Source organism: Argopecten irradians, chromosome 1, assembly GCF_041381155.1.
Source record: "Argopecten irradians isolate NY chromosome 1, Ai_NY, whole genome shotgun sequence".
Lineage (NCBI taxonomy): Eukaryota > Metazoa > Mollusca > Bivalvia > Pectinida > Pectinidae > Argopecten > Argopecten irradians.
Genome location: NC_091134.1, coordinates 301,437 through 323,692, shown reverse-complemented (window position 1 = coordinate 323,692; position 22,256 = coordinate 301,437). Strand labels below are relative to the sequence as shown.

At 37.1% G+C, this 22,256-nt stretch overlaps 1 protein-coding gene across 1 annotated transcript in view; it reads left to right on the top strand.

Moving 5' to 3' along the window:
* The window catches only part of LOC138314367 (D-glucuronyl C5-epimerase-like), a 92,857-nt gene that overhangs the window by 5,587 nt on the left and 65,014 nt on the right, over positions 1–22,256 (top strand). The window contains exon 2 of the mRNA XM_069254680.1: positions 18,041–18,092. The gene's annotated coding sequence lies outside the window, so the exon portion shown is untranslated. The remainder of the gene's footprint in view (positions 1–18,040; positions 18,093–22,256) is intronic.

Genomic DNA, 22,256 nt, shown 5'->3' with positions numbered 1-22,256 from the left:
TATATATATCTTGTAGTAGAGGAAGCTGTAGACAAATTAAACAATGATTCCCCTTTACCTATATATATCTTGTAGAAGAGGAAGCTGAAGACAAATTAAACAAAGATTCCCCTTTACCTATATATATCCTGTAGTAGAGGAAGCTGTAGACAAATTAAACAAGGATTCCCCTATACCTATATATATCTTGTAGTAGAGGAAGCTGTAGACAAATTAAACAAGGATTCCCCTATACCTATATATATCTTGTAGTAGAGGAAGCTGTAGACAAATTAAACAATGATTCCCCTATACCTATATATATCTTGTAGTAGAGGAAGCTGTAGACAAATTAAACAATGATTCCCCTATACCTATATATATCTTGTAGTAGTGGAGCTGTAGACAAATTAAACAAGGATTCCCCTATACCTATATATATCTTGTAGTAGAGGAAGCTGTAGACAAATTAAACAATGATTCCCCTATACCTATATATATCTTGTAGTAGTGGAGCTGTAGACAAATTAAACAAGGATTCCCCTATACCTATATATATCTTGTAGTAGTGGAGCTGTAGACAAATTAAACAAGGATTCCCCTATACCTATATTAATCTTGTTGTAGAGGAAGCTGTAGAAAAATTAAACAATGATTCCCCTATACATATATTTATCTTGTAGTAGAGGAAGCTGTAGACAAATTAAACAAAGATTCCCCTTTACCTATATATATCTTGTAGTAGTGGAAGCTGTAGACAAATTAAACAAAGATTCCCCTTTACCTATATATATCTTGTAGTAGAGGAAGCTGTAGACAAATTAAACAATGATTCCCCTATACATATATTTATCTTGTAGTAGAGGAAGCTGTAGACAAATTAAACAAAGATTCCCCTTTACCTATATATATCTTGTAGTAGAGGAAGCTGTAGACAAATTAAACAAGGATTCCCCTATACCTATATATATCTTGTAGTAGTGGAGCTGTAGACAAATTAAACAAGGATTCCCCTATACCTATATATATCTTGTAGTAGAGGAAGCTGAAGACAAATTAAACAAAGATTCCCCTTTACCTATATATATCTTGTAGTAGAGGAAGCTGTAGACAAATTAAACAAAGATTCCCCTTTACCTATATATATCTTGTAGTAGTGGAAGCTGTAGACAAATTAAACAATGATTCCCCTATACCTATATATATCTTGTAGTAGAGGAAGCTGTAGACAAATTAAACAATGATTCCCCTTTACCTATATATATATTGTAGTAGAGGAAGCTGTAGTCAAATTAAACAATGATTCCCCTTTACCTATATATATCTTGTAGTAGAGGAAGCTGTAGACAAATTAAACAAAGATTCCCCTTTACCTATATATATCTTGTAGTAGAGGAAGCTGTAGACAAATTAAACAAAGATTCCCCTTTACCTATATATATCTTGTAGTAGAGGAAGCTGTAGACAAATTAAACAATGATTCCCCTTTACCTATATATATCTTGTAGTAAAGGAAGCTGTAGACAAATTAAACAATGATTCCCCTTTACCTATATATATATTGTAGTAGAGGAAGCTGTAGACAAATTAAACAATGATTCCCCTTTACCTATATATATCTTATAGTAGAGGAAGCTGTAGACAAATTAAACAATGACTCCTCTTTACCTTTATATATCTTGTAGTAGAGGAAGCTGTAGACAAATTAAACAATGATTCCCCTTTACCTATATATATCTTGTAGTAGAGGAAGCTGTAGACAAATTAAACAATGATTCCCCTATACCTATATATATCTTGTAGTAGAGGAAGCTGTAGACAAATTAAACAATGATTCCCCTTTACCTATATATATCTTGTAGTAGAGGAAGCTGTAGACAAATTAAACAATGATTCCCCTTTACCTATATATATCCTGTAGTAGAGGAAGCTGTAGACAAATTAAACAAGGATTCCCCTATACCTATATATATCTTGTAGTAGAGGAAGCTGTAGACAAATTAAACAAGGATTCCCCTATACCTGCATATATATCTTGTAGTAGAGGAAGCTGTAGACAAATTAAACAATGATTCCCCTTTACCTATATATATCTTGTAGTAGAGGAAGCTGTAGACAAATTAAACAAAGATTCCCCTTTACCTATATATATCTTGTAGTAGTGGAAGCTGTAGACAAATTAAACAATGATTCCCCTTTACCTATATATATCTTGTAGTAGTGGAGCTGTAGACAAATTAAACAATGATTCCCCTATACCTATATATATCTTGTAGTAGAGGAAGCTGAAGACAAATTAAACAAAGATTCCCCTTTACCTATATATATCTTGTAGTAGAGGAAGCTGTAGACAAATTAAACAATGATTCCCCTATACCTAAATATATCTTGTACTACAAGATATATTTAGGTATAGGGGAATCATTGTTTAATTTGTCTACAGCTTCCTCTACTACAAGATATATATATAGGTATAGGGGAATCATTGTTTAATTTGTCTACAGCTCCCTCTACTACAAGACTTGTAGTAGAGGGAGCTGTAGACAAATTAAACAATGATTCCCCTATACCTATATATATCTTGTAGTAGAGGAAGCTGTAGACAAATTAAACAAGGATTCCCCTTTACCTATATATATATTGTAGTAGAGGAAGCTGTAGACAAATTAAACAATGATTCCCCTATACCTATATTAATCTTGTTGTAGAGGAAGCTGTAGAAAAATTAAACAATGATTCCCCTATACATATATTTATCTTGTAGTAGAGGAAGCTGTAGACAAATTAAACAAAGATTCCCCTTTACCTATATATATCTTGTAGTAGTGGAAGCTGTAGACAAATTAAACAATGATTCCCCTTTACCTATATATATCTTGTAGTAAAGGAAGCTGTAGACAAATTAAACAATGATTCCCCTTTACCTATATATATATTGTAGTAGAGGAAGCTGTAGACAAATTAAACAATGATTCCCCTTTACCTATATATATCTTGTAGTAGAGGAAGCTGTAGACAAATTAAACAATGATTCCCCTTTACCTATATATATCTTGTAGTAGAGGAAGCTGTAGACAAATTAAACAATGATTCCCCTATACCTATATATATCTTGTAGTAGAGGAAGCTGTAGACAAATTAAACAATGATTACCCTATATATATATATCTTGTAGTAGAGGAAGCTGTAGACAAATTAAACAAGGATTCCCCTATACCTATATATATCCTGTAGTAGAGGAAGCTGTAGACATTAAATTAAACAATGATTCCCCTATACCTATATATATCCTGTAGTAGAGGAAGCTGTAGACAAATTAAACAATGATTCCCCTATACCTATATATATCTTGTAGTAGAGGAAGCTGTAGACAAATTAAACAATGATTCCCCTATACCTATATATATCCTGTAGTAGAGGAAGCTGTAGACAAATTAAACAATGATTCCCCTATACCTATATATATATTGTAGTAGAGGAAGCTGTAGACAAATTAAACAATGATTCCCCTTTACCTATATATATCTTTTGTTTAGATAATTGATTAGATAATGAATCATCAGTCTTAAAACCTTTGTATATTGGTAACTCTGGAAAATTATTGACAAGCAATCCTAACAGTGTTAAATATACAATAGAGGATAATGCTATAGAAAAGGTTATTACATTGAACACAAGCCTTAAATCTGATTTCAGCTTGAGTAAAGGAAAGCTGACAAAATGTATCAATCTATATAGATAAAGTATATTGTTGCCTACAGTGCTAGTCTCAATGCTAATTTCAACTGAAATAAATAGGAGATCACTTAATATATCGGTTATATAATTGGGAGATCACTTATATCAATTATATAAATGGGAGATTAATTATATCAATTATATAAATGCGAGATCACTTATGTCAATTATATGAATATATCAATTATATAAATGGGAGATCATTTATATTAATTATATAAATGGGAGATCACTTATATCAATTTTTTAAATGGGAGATTATTTATAGCAATTATATAAATGGGAGATCATTTATAGCAATTTTATCAATGGGAGATCATTTATATCAATTATATAAATGGGAGATCATTTAAATCAATTATATAAATGGGAGATCACTTACCTATATTAATTATATAAATGGGAGGAGATCATTTGTGTCAAATATATAAATGGGAGATCACTTATGTCAATTATATAAATGGGAGATCATTTATATCAATTATATAAATGGGAGATCATTTATATCAATTACATAAATGGGAGATCATTTATATCAATTATATAAATGGGAGATCATTTATATCAATTATATAAATGGGAGCTCACTTATATCAATTATATAAATGGGAGATCATTTGTGTCAAATATATAAATGGGAGATCACTTATGTCAATTATATAAATGGGAGATCATTTATATCAATTATATAAATGGGAGATCATTTATATCAAATCATTCAAAAGGTTTCATAGTCATCATACTGGCTTGATCTGGATTAGCCAAATCTATTCGAAAATGAATATTTGGTTCAACTGAACAAAATCATAAAAGTTAAAAAAAAAGGTCAAAAGGTCACACCTATTTTGAAATGTCCTACAGACATCATGCTATAAAAATACATGGACACCTGTATACTTATCAAAAACCGGGATTTAGGGGAAAATCAATATTGGAATTTAGGGGGAAAATTGTATAGTTAATCCACTTTCTAAAACCCAAATATTTTAAACACACATGACTTCAAATAAGACATCAAAGTGGGGATAGAAAAACAAACATTTGAACATGATCTTAAAACTGGTGTAAAGCATGGGGCGGTATTAAGTTACTCCTTAGTTTGTATAAACAGATGTGTATATTTACTGAAAAAATCCCTGAGTTTGTCCATGTCTAAAACATTGCAATAACATTATGATTATATAGCTGTGATTGTGGGAGAGTCTGAGATATGAAGGCCAACCGCCCATGTTTCATATCAATCCATTATTGTGATTTGTCACCCAAAATGTTTTGAAATAAAAAAAAATGATAATGATTTCTCTCTGGTTGTTTAGAATGCCTGCCTACCTGTTTTGTGTAGATTCATTATTAGTATCCAATGGTTACATCATTGAATACAGAAGTAGGATGTAATCTGTACAGAATAAGGACAATCATTGTCAAGGATATAACCCAGATATCCTACTGTGATGAGGTAAACAACAGCACTGTGATAGCTCTGTAGTGACATTGACAAGGTTAACATCAGAGATGTGACCAGGTAAACATCAGAGATGTGACCACGTAAACATCATAGATGTGACCAGGTAAACATCAGAGATGTGACCAGGTAAACATCAGAGATGTGACCAGGTAAACAGAGATGTGACCAGGTAAACATCAGAGATGTGACCAGGTAAACAGAGATGTGACCAGGTAAACATCAGAGATGTGACCAGGTAAACATCAAAGATGTGACCAGGTAAACATCATAGATGTGACCAGGTAAACATCAGAGATGTGACCAGGTAAACATCAGAGATGTGACCAAGTAAACAACAGAGATATGACCAAATAAACATCAGAGATATGACCAAGTAAACATCAAGTATGACCAAATAAAAATCAGAGATATGACCAAATAAACATCAGAGATATGACCAAATAAACATCAGAGATATGATCAAATAAACATCAGAGATATGACCAAGTAAACATCAAGTATGACCAAATAAACATCAGAGATATGACCAAGTAAACATCAGAGATATGACCAGGTAAACATCAGAGATGTGACCAGGTAAACATCAGAGATGTGACCAAGTAAACAACAGAGATATGACCAGGTAAACATCAGAGATATGACCAAGTAAACATCAAGTATGACCAAATAAACATCAGAGATATGACCAAGTAAACATCAGAGATATGACCAGGTAAACATCAGAGATGTGACCAGGTAAACATCAGAGATGTGACCAGGTAAACAACAGAGATATGACCAGGTAAACATCAGAGATATGACCAGGTAAACATCATAGATATGACCAGGTAAACATCAGAGATGTGACCAGGTAAACATCAGAGATGTGACCAGGTAAACATTCCTGATATGACCAGGTAAACATCATAGATGTGACCAGGTAAACATCAGAGATGTGACCAGGTAAACATTCCTGTGACCTGGTAAACATCAGAGATGTGACCAGGGAAACATCATTCCTGTGACCAGGTAAACATCATTCCTGTGACCAGGTAAACATCATAGATGTGACCAGGTTAACATTCCTGTGACCAGGTAAACATCAGAGATGTGACCAGGTAAACATCAGAGATGTGACCAGGTAAACATCAGAGATGTGACCAGGTAAACATCATAGATGTGACCAGGTAAACATTTCCTGTGACCAGGTAAACATCAGAGATATGACCAGGTAAACATCATAGATGTGACCAGGTAAACATCATAGATGTGACCAGGTAAACATCAGAGATGTGACCAGGTAAACATCATAGATATGACCAGGTAAACATCAGAGATGTGACCAGGTAAACATCAGAGATGTGACCAAGTAAACAACAGAGATATGACCAAATAAACATCAGAGATATGACCAAGTAAACATCAAGTATGACCAAATAAACATCAGAGATATGACCAAATAAACATCAGAGATATGACCAAATAAACATCAGAGATATGATCAATTAAACATCAGAGATGTGACCAGGTAAACAGAGATGTGACCAGGTAAACATCAGAGATGTGACCAGGTAAAAATCAGAGATGTGACCAGGTAAACATCATAGATGTGACCAGGTAAACATCAGAGATGTGACCAGGTAAACATCAGAGATGTGACCAGGTAAACATCAGAGATATGACCAAATAAACATCAGAGTATGACCAAGTAAACAACAGAGATATGACCAAATAAACATCATAGATGTGACCAAGTAAACATCAAGTATGACCAAATAAGCATCAGAGATATGACCAAGTAAACATCAGAGATGTGACCAGGTAAACATCAGAGATGTGACCAGGTAAACATCATTCCTATGACAGGGTAAACATCAGAGATATGACCAGGTAAACATCATAGATATGACCAGGTAAACATCATAGATATGACCAGGTAAACATCAGATATATGACCAGGTAAACATCAGAGATATGACCAGGTAAACATCATAGATATGACCAGGTAAACATCAGAGATATGACCAGGTAAACATCATAGATATGACCAGGTAAACATCAGAGATGTGACCAGGTAAACATCATTCCTGTGACCAGGTAAACATCATTCCTGTGACCAGGTAAACATCATAGATGTGACCAGGTTAACATTCCTGTGACCAGGTAAACATCAGAGATGTGACCAGGTAAACATCAGAGATGTGACCAGGTAAACATTCCTGTGACCTGGTAAACATCAGAGATGTGACCAGGGAAACATCATTCCTGTGACCAGGTAAACATCATTCCTGTGACCAGGTAAACATCATCAGAGATGTGACCAGGTAAACATCAGAGATGTGACCAGGTAAACATCATAGATGTGACCAGGTAAACATCAGAGTAGACTGGCCACCAGTCTTTAGAATATTAAAAAAAATCACTAAAATTTGGCTTGATTATTTTTGTCTCTACAACATGCCTGATTCTAAGTTTTAAACTAGGGGGAGATAATCTAGTAAAGAACTCTGCTGAGAAAGTCTTATCAACAATTTAGGTTCTGGTGGCCAGTCTAACATCAGAGATGTGACCAGGTAAACATCAGAGATGTGACCAGGTAAACATCAGAGATGTGACCAGGTAAACATCATAGATGTGACCAGGTAAACACCATTCCTGTGACCAGGTAAACATCAGAGATGTGACCAGGTAAACATCAGAGATGTGACCAGGTAAACATCAGAGATGTGACCAGGTAAACATCAGAGATGTGACCAGGTAAACATCATAGATGTGACCAGGTAAACACCATTCCTGTGACCAGGTAAACATCAGAGATGTGACCAGGTAAACATCAGAGATATGACCAGGTAAACATCATTCCTGTGACCAGGTAAACATCATTCCTGTGACCAGGTAAACATCATTCCTGTGACCAGGGAAACATCAAAGATGTGACCAGGTAAACATCATTCCTGTGACCAGGTAAACATCAGAGATGTGACCAGGTAAACATCAGAGATGTGACCAGGGAAACATCAAAGTTGTGACCAGATATGAGAGATGTGATGAATATTGACTTGCCTAAGAGGTCAGCTGTCTGACCAGGTTGCACCTTATGTAGTAAGATAAGATAACCTTAGGGAGATAATCATTGGTATCATGTTCACCATTTGTATCTCCAATGGGAAAGAATTCAAGAAGATCGAGTTGATATCTCAAGGATTTTAGAAGATAAGATTCCAGCTGTGTTGACAAGCGTTTAGATGTGATATGTTTGATTATAAGTGGTATCATGTCATTGTTTCTAATGTGTAGAGTATTCCATTAATACAACCCTGAGGTTCCAGGTTTTAATCTGGTCTGGCTGTTACTCATAAGATGCTAAAATTAACACTAACACACACACACACACACACACACACACACACACACACACACACACACACGTATATAGTTTCAGTCCTGGGTGAGTGATCCTTATAGGGCCCTGTATTATTGTCAACTGAGTAGAAACATTTTTGGGTTTTGGTGCTCCACCATTAAATCCTGTAAAGCTGTGAGGTTTACTTCTCTCAGGTCAAGTGGAATGTATTGAAAATATTGTCACACCGACCTCCTGATCACTTTATATTAACCTGCCCCACCCTCTATTCCACAATAACATGGTGATATGCTATGGCCTTTGCAACATTTTTGTATATGTCACTATAGTGTATAAATGATATGAATCAAACAATGACATGACATTAGAAAACTGCCTTGCAAAATGGCTGCCTCCCTTGGGTACCAACACCACTATCAGTAAATCCTTGTTACTTTGTTATACTGTCCATGTACCAACACGACCATCAGTAGATCCTTGTTATTTTGTTATACTGTCCATGTACCAACACGACCATCAGTAAATCCTTGTTACTTTGTTATACTGTCCATGTACCAACACGACCATCAGTAAATCCTTGTTACTTTGTTATACTGTCCATGTACCAACACGACCATCAGCTAATCCTTGTTACTTTGTTATACTGTCCATGTACCAACACGACCATCAGTAAATCCTTGTTACTTTGTTATACTGTCCATGTACCAACACGACCATCAGTAAATCCTTGTTACTTTGTTATACTGTCCATGTACCAACACGACCATCAGTAAATCCTTGTTACTTTGTTATACTGTCCATGTACCAACACGACCATCAGTAAATCCTTGTTACTTTGTTATACTGTCCATGTACCGACACGACCATCAGTAAATCCTTGTTACTTTGTTATACTGTCCATGTACCAACACGACCATCAGTAAATCCTTGTTACTTTGTTATACTGTCCATGTACCAACACGACCATCAGTAAATCCTTGTTACTTTGTTATACTGTCCATGTACCAACAGACCATCAGTAAATCCTTGTTACTTTGTTATACTGTCCATGTACCAACACCCTTGTTACTTTGTTATACTGTCCATGTACCAACACGACCATCAGTAAATCCTTGTTACTTTGTTATACTGTCCATGTACCAACACAACATCAGTAAATCCTTGTTACTTTGTTATACCCATGTACCAACACAATCATCAGTAAATCCTTGTTACTTTGTTATACTGTCCATGTACCAACACAACCATCAGTAGATCCTTGTTACTTTGTTATACTGTCCATGTACCAACACGACCATCAGTAAATCCTTGTTACTTTGTTATACTGTCCATGTACCAACACGACCATCAGTAAATCCTTGTTACTTTGTTATACTGTCCATGTACCAACACGACCATCAGTAAATCCTTGTTACTTTGTTATACTGTCCATGTACCAACACGACCATCAGTAAATCCTTGTTACTTTGTTATACTGTCCATGTACCAACACGACCATCAGTAAATCCTTGTTACTTTGTTATACTGTCATATACCATGTCCTGTTACTTTGTACTGTCACCAACACAACCATCAGTTAATCCTTGTTACTTTGTTATACTGTCCATGTACCAACACGACCATCAGTAGATCCTTGTTACTTTGTTATACTGTCCATGTACCAACACGACCATCAGTAAATCCTTGTTACTTTGTTATACTGTCCATGTACCAACACGACCACAGTAGATCCTTGTTACTTTGTTATACTGTCCATGTACCAACACCCACTATCAGTAAATCCTTGTTACTTTGTTATACTGTCCATGTACCGACACGACCATCAGTAAATCCTTGTTACTTTGTTATACTGTCCATGTACCAACACCACTATCAGTAAATCCTTGTTACTTTGTTATACTGTCCATGTACCAACACGACCATCAGTAAATCCTTGTTACTTTGTTATACTGTCCATGTACCAACACAATCATCAGTAGATCCTTGTTACTTTGTTATACTGTCCATGTACCAACACAACCATCAGTAAATCCTTGTTACTTTGTTATACTGTCCATGTACCAACACGACCATCAGTAGATCCTTGTTACTTTGTTATACTGTCCATGTACCAACACGACCATCAGTAAATCCTTGTTACTTTGTTATACTGTCCATGTACCAACACGACCATCAGTTAATCCTTGTTACTTTGTTATACTGTCCATGTACCAACACGACCATCAGTAAATCCTTGTTACTTTGTTATACTGTCCATGTACCAACACGACCATCAGTAGATCCTTGTTACTTTGTTATACTGTCCATGTACCAACACGACCATCAGTAAATCCTTGTTACTTTGTTATACTGTCCATGTACCAACACGACCATCAGTAAATCCTTGTTACTTTGTTATACTGTCCATGTACCAACACGACCATCAGTAAATCCTTGTTACTTTGTTATACTGTCCATGTACCAACACGACCATCAGTAGATCCTTGTTACTTTGTTATACTGTCCATGTACCAACACAACCATCAGTAAATCCTTGTTACTTTGTTATACTGTCCATGTACCAACACGACCCACAGTAGATCCTTGTTACTTTGTTATACTGTCCATGTACCAACACGACCATCAGTAAATCCTTGTTACTTTGTTATACTGTCCATGTACCAACACGACCATCAGTAAATCCTTGTTACTTTGTTATACTGTCCATGTACCAACACGACCATCAGTAAATCCTTGTTACTTTGTTATACTGTCCATGTACCAACACACATCATCAGTAAATCCTTGTTACTTTGTTATACTGTACCAACACGACCATCAGTAAATCCTTGTTACTTTGTTATACTGTCCATGTACCAACACGACCATCAGTAAATCCTTGTTACTTTGTTATACTGTCCATGTACCAACACGACCATCAGTAAATCCTTGTTACTTTGTTATACTGTCCATGTACCAACACGACCATCAGTAAATCCTTGTTACTTTGTTATACTGTACCAACACACCATCAGTAAATCCTTGTTACTTTGTTATACTGTACCAACACGACCATCAGTAAATCCTTGTTACTTTGTTATACTGTCCATGTACCAACACGACCCATCAGTAAATCCTTGTTACTTTGTTATACTGTCCATGTACCAACACCACTATCAGTAAATCCTTGTTACTTTGTTATACTGTCCATGTACCAACACGACCATCAGTAAATCCTTGTTACTTTGTTATACTGTCCATGTACCAACACAACCATCAGTAAATCCTTGTTACTTTGTTATACTGTCCATGTACCAACACAACCATCAGTAAATCCTTGTTACTTTGTTATACTGTCCATGTACCAACACGACCATCAGTAAATCCTTGTTACTTTGTTATACTGTCCATGTACCAACACGACCATCAGTAGATCCTTGTTACTTTGTTATACTGTCCATGTACCAACACGACCATCAGTAAATCCTTGTTACTTTGTTATACTGTCCATGTACCAACACCACTATCAGTAGATCCTTGTTACTTTGTTATACTGTCCATGTACCAACACGACCATCAGTTAATCCTTGTTACTTTGTTATACTGTCCATGTACCAACACGACCATCAGTAAATCCTTGTTACTTTGTTATACTGTCCATGTACCAACACGACCCACAGTAGATCCTTGTTACTTTGTTATACTGTACCAACACGACCCACAGTAGATCCTTGTTACTTTGTTATACTGTCCATGTACCAACACCACTATCAGTAAATCCTTAATTGTTACTTTGTTATACTGTCCATGTACCAACACGACCATCAGTAAATCCTTGTTACTTTGTTATACTGTCCATGTACCAACACGACCCACAGTAGATCCTTGCTACTTTGTTATACTGTCCATGTACCAACACCACTATCAGTAAATCCTTGTTACTTTGTTATACTGTCCATGTACCAACACCACTATCAGTAAATCCTTGTTACTTTGTTATACTGTCCATGTACCAACACGACCATCAGTAAATCCTTGTTACTTTGTTATACTGTCCATGTACCAACACGACCATCAGTAAATCCTTGTTACTTTGTTATACTGTCCATGTACCAACACGACCATCAGTAAATCCTTGTTACTTTGTTATACTGTCCATGTACCAACACGACCATCAGTAAATCCTTGTTACTTTGTTATACTGTCCATGTACCAACACAACCATCAGTAAATCCTTGTTACTTTGTTATACTGTCCATGTACCAACACGACCATCAGTAAATCCTTGTTACTTTGTTATACTGTCCATGTACCAACACGACCCACAGTAGATCCTTGTTACTTTGTTATACTGTCCATGTACCAACACGACCATCAGTAAATCCTTGTTACTTTGTTATACTGTCCATGTACCAACACGACCATCAGTAGATCCTTGTTACTTTGTTATACTGTCCATGTACCAACACAACCATCAGTAAATCCTTGTTACTTTGTTATACTGTCCATGTACCAACACGACCATCAGTAAATCCTTGTTACTTTGTTATACTGTCCATGTACCAACACGACCCACAGTAGATCCTTGTTACTTTGTTATACTGTCCATGTACCAACACCACTATCAGTAAATCCTTGTTACTTTGTTATACTGTCCATGTACCAACACGACCATCAGTAAATCCTTGTTACTTTGTTATACTGTCCATGTACCAACACGACCATCAGTAAATCCTTGTTACTTTGTTATACTGTCCATGTACCAACACGACCATCAGTAAATCCTTGTTACTTTGTTATACTGTCCATGTACCAACACCACTATCAGTAAATCCTTGTTACTTTGTTATACTGTCCATGTACCAACACGACCATCAGTAAATCCTTGTTACTTTGTTATACTGTCCATGTACCAACACAATCATCAGTAAATCCTTGTTACTTTGTTATACTGTCCATGTACCAACACAATCATCAGTAGATCCTTGTTACTTTGTTATACTGTCCATGTACCAACACAATCATCAGTAGATCCTTGTTACTTTGTTATACTGTCCATGTACCGACACAATCATCAGTAGATCCTTGTTACTTTGTTATACTGTCCATGTACCGACACGACCATCAGTAGATCCTTGTTACTTTGTTATACTGTCCATGTACCAACACAATCATCAGTAAATCCTTGTTACTTTGTTATATTGTCCATGTACCAACACAATCATCAGTAGATCCTTGTTACTTTGTTATGCTGTCCATGTACCAACACAATCATCAGTAGATCCTTGTTACTTTGTTATACTGTCCATGTACCGACACAATCATCAGTAGATCCTTGTTACTTTGTTATACTGTCCATGTACCAACACAATCATCAGTAGATCCTTGTTACTTTGTTATACTGTCCATGTACCAACACCACTATCAGTAAATCCTTGTTACTTTGTTATACTGTCCATGTACCAACACAACCCACAGTAGATCCTTGTTACTTTGTTATACTGTCCATGTACCAACACGACCATCAGTAAATCCTTGTTACTTTGTTATACTGTCCATGTACCAACACCACTATCAGTAAATCCTTGTTACTTTGTTATACTGCCCATGTACCAACACGACCATCAGTAAATCCTTGTTACTTTGTTATACTGTCCATGTACCGACACGACCATCAGTAAATCCTTGTTACTTTGTTATACTGTCCATGTACCGACACGACCATCAGTAAATCCTTGTTACTTTGTTATACTGTCCATGTACCAACACGACCATCAGTAAATCCTTGTTACTTTGTTATACTGTCCATGTACCAACACGACCATCAGTAGATCCTTGTTACTTTGTTATACTGTCCATGTACCAACACGACCATCAGTAAATCCTTGTTACTTTGTTATACTGTACCAACACGACCATCAGTAAATCCTTGTTACTTTGTTATACTGTCCATGTACCAACACGACCATCAGTAAATCCTTGTTACTTTGTTATACTGTATGTACCAACACGACCATCAGTAAATCCTTGTTACTTTGTTATACTGTCCATGTACCAACACGACCATCAGTAAATCCTTGTTACTTTGTTATACTGTCCATGTACCAACACGACCATCAGTAAATCCTTGTTACTTTGTTATACTGTCCATGTACCAACACCACCATCAGTAAATCCTTGTTACTTTGTTATACTGTCCATGTACCAACACGACCATCAGTAAATCCTTGTTACTTTGTTATACTGTCCATGTACCAACACAATCATCAGTAAATCCTTGTTACTTTGTTATACTGTCCATGTACCAACACAATCATCAGTAGATCCTTGTTACTTTGTTATACTGTCCATGTACCAACACAACCATCAGTAAATCCTTGTTACTTTGTTATACTGTCCATGTACCAACACGACCATCAGTAAATCCTTGTTACTTTGTTATACTGTACCAACACGACCATCAGTAAATCCTTGTTACTTTGTTATACTGTCCATGTACCAACACGACCATCAGTAAATCCTTGTTACTTTGTTATACTGTCCATGTACCAACACGACCATCAGTAAATCCTTGTTACTTTGTTATACTGTCCATGTACCAACACGACCATCAGTAAATCCTTGTTACTTTGTTATACTGTCCATGTACCAACACGACCATCAGTAAATCCTTGTTACTTTGTTATACTGTACCAACACGACCATCAGTAAATCCTTGTTACTTTGTTATACTGTCCATGTACCAACACGACCATCAGTAAATCCTTGTTACTTTGTTATACTGTCCATGTACCAACACGACCCACAGTAGATCCTTGTTACTTTGTTATACTGTCCATGTACCAACACCACTATCAGTAAATCCTTGTTACTTTGTTATACTGTCCATGTACCAACACGACTATCAGTAAATCCTTGTAACTTTGTTATACTGTCCATGTACCAATACAACCATCAGTAAATCCTTGTTACTTTGTTATACTGTCCATGTACCAACACGACCATCAGTAAATCCTTGTTACTTTGTTATACTGTCCATGTACCAACACCACTATCAGTAAATCCTTGTTACTTTGTTATACTGTCGATGTACCAGCACGACCCACAGTAGATCCTTGTTACTTTGTTATACTGTCCATGTACCAACACCACTATCAGTAAATCCTTGTTACTTTGTTATACTGTCCATGTACCAACACGACTATCAGTAAATCCTTGTTACTTTGTTATACTGTCCATGTACCAACACGACCCACAGTAAATCCTTGTTACTTTGTTATACTGTCCATGTACCGACACAATCATCAGTAAATCCTTGTTACTTTGTTATACTGTCCATGTACCAACACCACTATCAGTAAATCCTTGTTACTTTGTTATACTGTCCATGTACCAACACCACTATCAGTAGATCCTTGTTACTTTGTTATACTGTCCATGTACCAACACCACTATCAGTAAATCCTTGTTACTTTGTTATACTGTCCATGTACCAACACCACTATCAGTAGATCCTTGTTACTTTGTTATACTGTCCATGTACCGACACGACCATCAGTAAATCCTTGTTACTTTGTTATACTGTCCATGTACCAACACGACCATCAGTAAATCCTTGTTACTTTGTTATACTGTCCATGTACCGACACGACCATCAGTAAATCCTTGTTACTTTGTTATACTGTCCATGTACCAACACGACCATCAGTAGATCCTTGTTACTTTGTTATACTGTCCATGTACCGACACGACCATCAGTAAATCCTTGTTACTTTGTTATACTGTCCATGTACCAACACGACCATCAGTAGATCCTTGTTACTTTTTTATACTGTCCATGTACCAACACGACCCACAGTAGATCCTTGTTACTTTGTTATACTGTCCATGTACCAACACGACCCACAGTAGATCCTTGTTACTTTGTTATACTGTACCAAACACGACCCACAGTAGATCCTTGTTACTTTGTTATACTGTCCATGTACCAACACCACTATCAGTAAATCCTTGTTACTTTGTTATACTGTCCATGTACCAACACGACCATCAGTAAATCCTTGTTACTTTGTTATACTGTCCATGTACCAACACGACCCACAGTAGATCCTTGTTACTTTGTTATACTGTCCATGTACCGACACGACCATCAGTAAATCCTTGTTACTTTGTTATACTGTCCATGTACCAACACCACTATCAGTAAATCCTTGTTACTTTGTTATACTGTCCATGTACCAACACCACTATCAGTAGATCCTTGTTACTTTGTTATACTGTCCATGTACCAACACGACCATCAGTAAATCCTTGTTACTTTGTTATACTGTCCATGTACCAACACCACTATCAGTAAATCCTTGTTACTTTGTTATACTGTCCATGTACCAACACCACTATCAGTAAATCCTTGTTACTTTGTTATACTGTCCATGTACCAACACGACCATCAGTAAATCCTTGTTACTTTGTTATACTGTCCATGTACCAACACGACCATCAGTAAATCCTTGTTACTTTGTTATACTGTCCATGTACCAACACGACCATCAGTAAATCCTTGTTACTTTGTTATACTGTCCATGTACCAACACGACCATCAGTAAATCCTTGTTACTTTGTTATACTGTCCATGTACCAACACGACCATCAGTAAATCCTTGTTACTTTGTTATACTGTCCATGTACCAACACCACTATCAGTAAATCCTTGTTACTTTGTTATACTGTCCATGTACCAACACCACTATCAGTAAATCCTTGTTACTTTGTTATACTGTCCATGTACCAACACGACCATCAGTAAATCCTTGTTACTTTGTTATACTGTCCATGTACCAACACCACCATCAGTAAATCCTTGTTACTTTGTTATACTGTCCATGTACCAACACGACCATCAGTAAATCCTTGTTACTTTGTTATACTGTCCATGTACCAACACGACCATCAGTAAATCCTTGTTACTTTGTTATACTGTCCATGTACCAACACGACCCACAGTAGATCCTTGTTACTTTGTTATACTGTCCATGTACCAACACGACCATCAGTAAATCCTTGTTACTTTGTTATACTGTCCATGTACCAACACGACCATCAGTAAATCCTTGTTACTTTGTTATACTGTCCATGTACCAACACGACCATCAGTAAATCCTTGTTACTTTGTTATACTGTCCATGTACCAACACGACCATCAGTAAATCCTTGTTACTTTGTTATACTGTCCATGTACCAACACGACCATCAGTAAATCCTTGTTACTTTGTTATACTGTCCATGTACCAACACGACCATCAGTAAATCCTTGTTACTTTGTTATACTGTCCATGTACCAACACCACCATCAGTAAATCCTTGTTACTTTGTTATACTGTCCATGTACCAACACGACCATCAGTAAATCCTTGTTACTTTGTTATACTGTCCATGTACCAACACGACCATCAGTAAATCCTTGTTACTTTTTAACTTTGCCATGTCGTAGCAGTTTATAAGTGTAATTGTACAGGAATTCTTTCTTTTGTTTTCAGGAGATAAATGGTATGAATCTGACCTCGTGCTCGTCCTTGGAATCATTGTAGGGTAAGCTACATTTGTACTTACAGACTTTATACTAATTTCACACCGAAGAGCGTATATCCATGTCGATAGTAATGCTGTTTCTTGTTAATACAGAATGTTTGGAGTTATACAGAGATAATAACAACATGTAATCTTTAATTTACTAGCTGTTACCATGAAATTGTCAATGTACAAAGATTAAAGCTTGCGAAAGGTTTGTATAAAAATGGAATTCATCCACTCACACAGAATTTTTTACTTGCTGAAGATATTAGTTTTTGGTGACTAATTCTGCCATCTCCAGACTGTTTCTGACAGTGTATGAATAGTCTCTCCTAAGAGAGTATGTATCTGAACAATTCTGGAGTTTGACAATTGACACTCAGAGCATTTTCTCCATCAATCAAGTCAATTTATCCATGAAATAATTGACCAATGTGCATTTCAGTGCACTTAACCAGGGTCTAACATCCTATGTTCAGTCGTGAACAGGGAGGTGTTGGTGCTGAACTCTCGGTGAAGATGGGGTATTGACTTCAAACCAAGGGTGATTCATCAATGGACAGGGATTAATGGATGCATCTTGCTATTAACAGGCCAGGCATGATTAATCTTTAAAACATTTACGGAAATGGATTTTAGGGATTTTTAATGCTTTCACAACTGATAGATATAAAAGATTAAAGAGGATACAATAGGAGATTAACCCGCAGTACTAGTTTGTCATAACTTGGTTGCCCCTGTAATTTGATAAGGAACTATTCCAGACTTAGGATTTGAATAGTACAATTGCTTTCTTGGGAATGAATGAGCCAAGGGAAGATAAGTTTGGAGCGTTGTAGAAATTTTAACTGTAAAGAAGTCAAAATTTAGTGAATGTATTTAGTAGAATTCAGCATTTTTGACTTACCTAGGACAGTGTATTTATTTGTAAAGATTTTTGTTGGTATTTTGCAGAAGTTTTTTCTTAAAAATTAATACTTTTTTCTTCAAATAATTTTTACATTTGCAGAGTCCTGATATTGAATACCCGGTATGTAGTATGCTGGAGTGAAGGCCAATAGAGATAGATTATGAACTTGACCTTTATTGAAGGTCACAAGGTTAAGCAGACTTAAAATCTTCTTTGTTTTTTATTATAACTAAGAAGCTGTAATATCTAATTTAAGTGCTAGGAGCATGCTTGTTTGAAATTATCTTGATGTAAAAATTTGATAATTTGATAGCAGATGATCGATGTAGCCTCACTGAGCCAATGTTGGAGACAGCTCTGAATAATCTGCAATGGCAGTGAAGCTTGTAAATATTTAATGAATGGAGGCATGATGAAGGGAGAACTCGGTAATCTAATGATTGAAAAGTGAATCAGAACCTATATAGAACTGAAGGCTTTTTATAGGCAGTTTGGTACAATGGTAGGGGTTCATTACAACTAATCACTTACAAGGGACTATCTCCACGACAACAGCTACAGTTCTATCATCATGGAGGAAGGGTTCAGCTATTGAAATCCTGATTTAGGTAGGCCAAGCCTTCAGTTGAGGAATCAAATGTTTGAGCTTACTTAGTGTAATACACCTGTGCAGTACAAGCACAAATCAGTTTCCTTTCCTTACCTTAGATTCCATAGCCTAAATATAAAGGTTGTACAGGAACAACTAGATTTACATTTCAATTGTAATTCAACACTTTTCTTCTTCATTGGTTAACATGTTTTAATGAACAGTGACTATGAACAGTCAAGGGCTTGTTGGTGTTAAGTCAGAAACTATTATTTTGTGTGGTGTGGCCTTTTGGAGGAAGCTTGTCTCAGCAGTGTCCCTCAGACTATGAGCAGTCAAGGGCTTGTTGGTGTAGAAGTCAGGTTGATGGGGCGGATGTTTTAGTCGTGTGGACACTTTTCTCTTCTTCACCTGTGATTAAATACAATCAAAGGCATTAGATTATCACACCTGCCAGGTATTGTGTGTACAATCACCTGCCTGGTCATAGGTTAGACTCCGGAACTTCTCCTGTATAAATAGTCTACCGTTCCATCTGTCCCCTTCATCATTTTAGGACTTTCTGTCTTGAACAGCACCACTTAGGAATTTATTTGATGCTAACTGGGATTGGCAGATGATTTCAAGGTGTGAAGGTGTACAATGGGACTAGCTGATCTATAGACTGATGGTGGTAACTGAGGGCTGATCTAGGGAATGACACAGACTCCCTCAGGACCTTATATATTTGTACATAAATTTTGGTGGCATTCTAGGGACTTGGTGAATTTTACTCCTTTTAATACACCCCTCTCCACCCTAGGGGCTTGTTAGATTTTACTCCTTTTAATACATCCCTCCCCATCCTAGGGGCTTGGTGAATTTTACCCCTTTTAATACAATCCTCCCCACCCTAGGGGCTTGTTGGATCTTACTCCTTTTTAATACAGCCTCTCAACCCTAGGGGCTTGATGGATCTTACTCCTTTTTAATACACCCCTACCCACCTTAGAGGCTTGGTGAATTTTACTTCTTTTAATACACCCCTCCCCACCCTAGGGGCTTGATTGATCTTACTCCTTTTAATACACCCCTCCCCACCTTAAGGGCTTGACGGATCTAATTCCTTTTAATACAATCCTCCCCACCCTAGGGGCTTGATGGATCTTACTCCTTTTTAATACACCCCTCCCCACCCTAGGGGCTTGATGGATCTTACTCCTTTTAATACACCCCTCCCCACCTTAAGGGCTTGGTGAATTTCGCTCCTTTTAATACAATCCTCCCCACCGTAGGGGCTTGATGGATCTTACTCCTTTTTAATACACCCCTCCCCACCCTAGGGGCTTGATGGATCTTACTCCTTTTAATACACCCCTCCCCACCTTAAGGGCTCGGTGAATTTTACTCCTTTTGAAACATCTCTCTCCACCCTAGGGGCTTGTTAGATTTTATTCCTTTTAATACACCCCTCCCCATCCTAGGGGCTTACTGAATTTTGCTCCTTTTAATACAATCCTCCCCACCCTAGGGGCTTGATGGATCTTACTCCTTTTTAATACACCCCTCCCCACCTTAAGGGCTTGATGAATTTTACTTCTTTTAATACACCCCTCCCCACCCTAGGGGCTTGATGGATCTAATTCCTTTTAATACACCCCTCCTAACCCTAGGGGCTTGGTGAATCTTACTCTTTTTAATAAACCCTTCCCACCCTAGGGACTTGGTGAATTTTAGTCCTTTCAATACACCCCCTCCCAACAATAGGGGCTTGGTGAATTTTATTCCTTTTTAATACACCCTCCCCACCCTAGGGGCTTGATGGATCTTACTCCTTTTTAATACAGCCTCCCCTCTCTAGGGGCTTGATGGATATAATACCTTTTATACATGTCTCCCCACCTTAGGGGCTTGATTGATCTTACTCCTTTTTAATACACCCCTCCCCACCCTAGGGGCTTGATGGATCTTACTCCTTTTAATACACCCCTCCCCACCTTAAGGGCTCGGTGAATTTTACTCCTTTTGAAACATCTCTCTCCACCCTAGGGGCTTGTTAGATTTTATTCCTTTTAATACACCCCTCCCCATCCTAGGGGCTTACTGAATTTTGCTCCTTTTAATACAATCCTCCCCACCCTAGGGGCTTGATGGATCTTACTCCTTTTTAATAACCCTTCCACCTTAAGGGCTTGGTGAATTTTACTTCTTTTAATACACCCCTCCCCACCCTAGGGGGTTGATGGATCTTACTCCTTTTAATACACCCTCCCCACCCTAGGGGCTTGATGGATCTAATTCCTTTTAATACACCCCTCCTAACCCTAGGGGCTTGGTGAATCTTACTCTTTTTAATAAACCCTTCCCACCCTAGGGACTTGGTGAATTTTAGTCCTTTCAATACACCCCCTCCCAACAATAGGGGCTTGGTGAATTTTATTCCTTTTTAATACACCCTCCCCACCCTAGGGGCTTGATGGATCTTACTCCTTTTTAATACAGCCTCCCCTCTCTAGGGGCTTGATGGATATAATTCCTTTTAATACATGTCTCCCCACCTTAGGGGCTTGATGGATCTTACTCCTTTATAATACACCCCTCCCCACCATAGGGGATTGATGGATCTAATTCCTTTTAATACACCCCTCCCCACCCTAGGGGCTTGGTGAATTTTACTCCTTTAATACACCCCTCCCCATCCTAG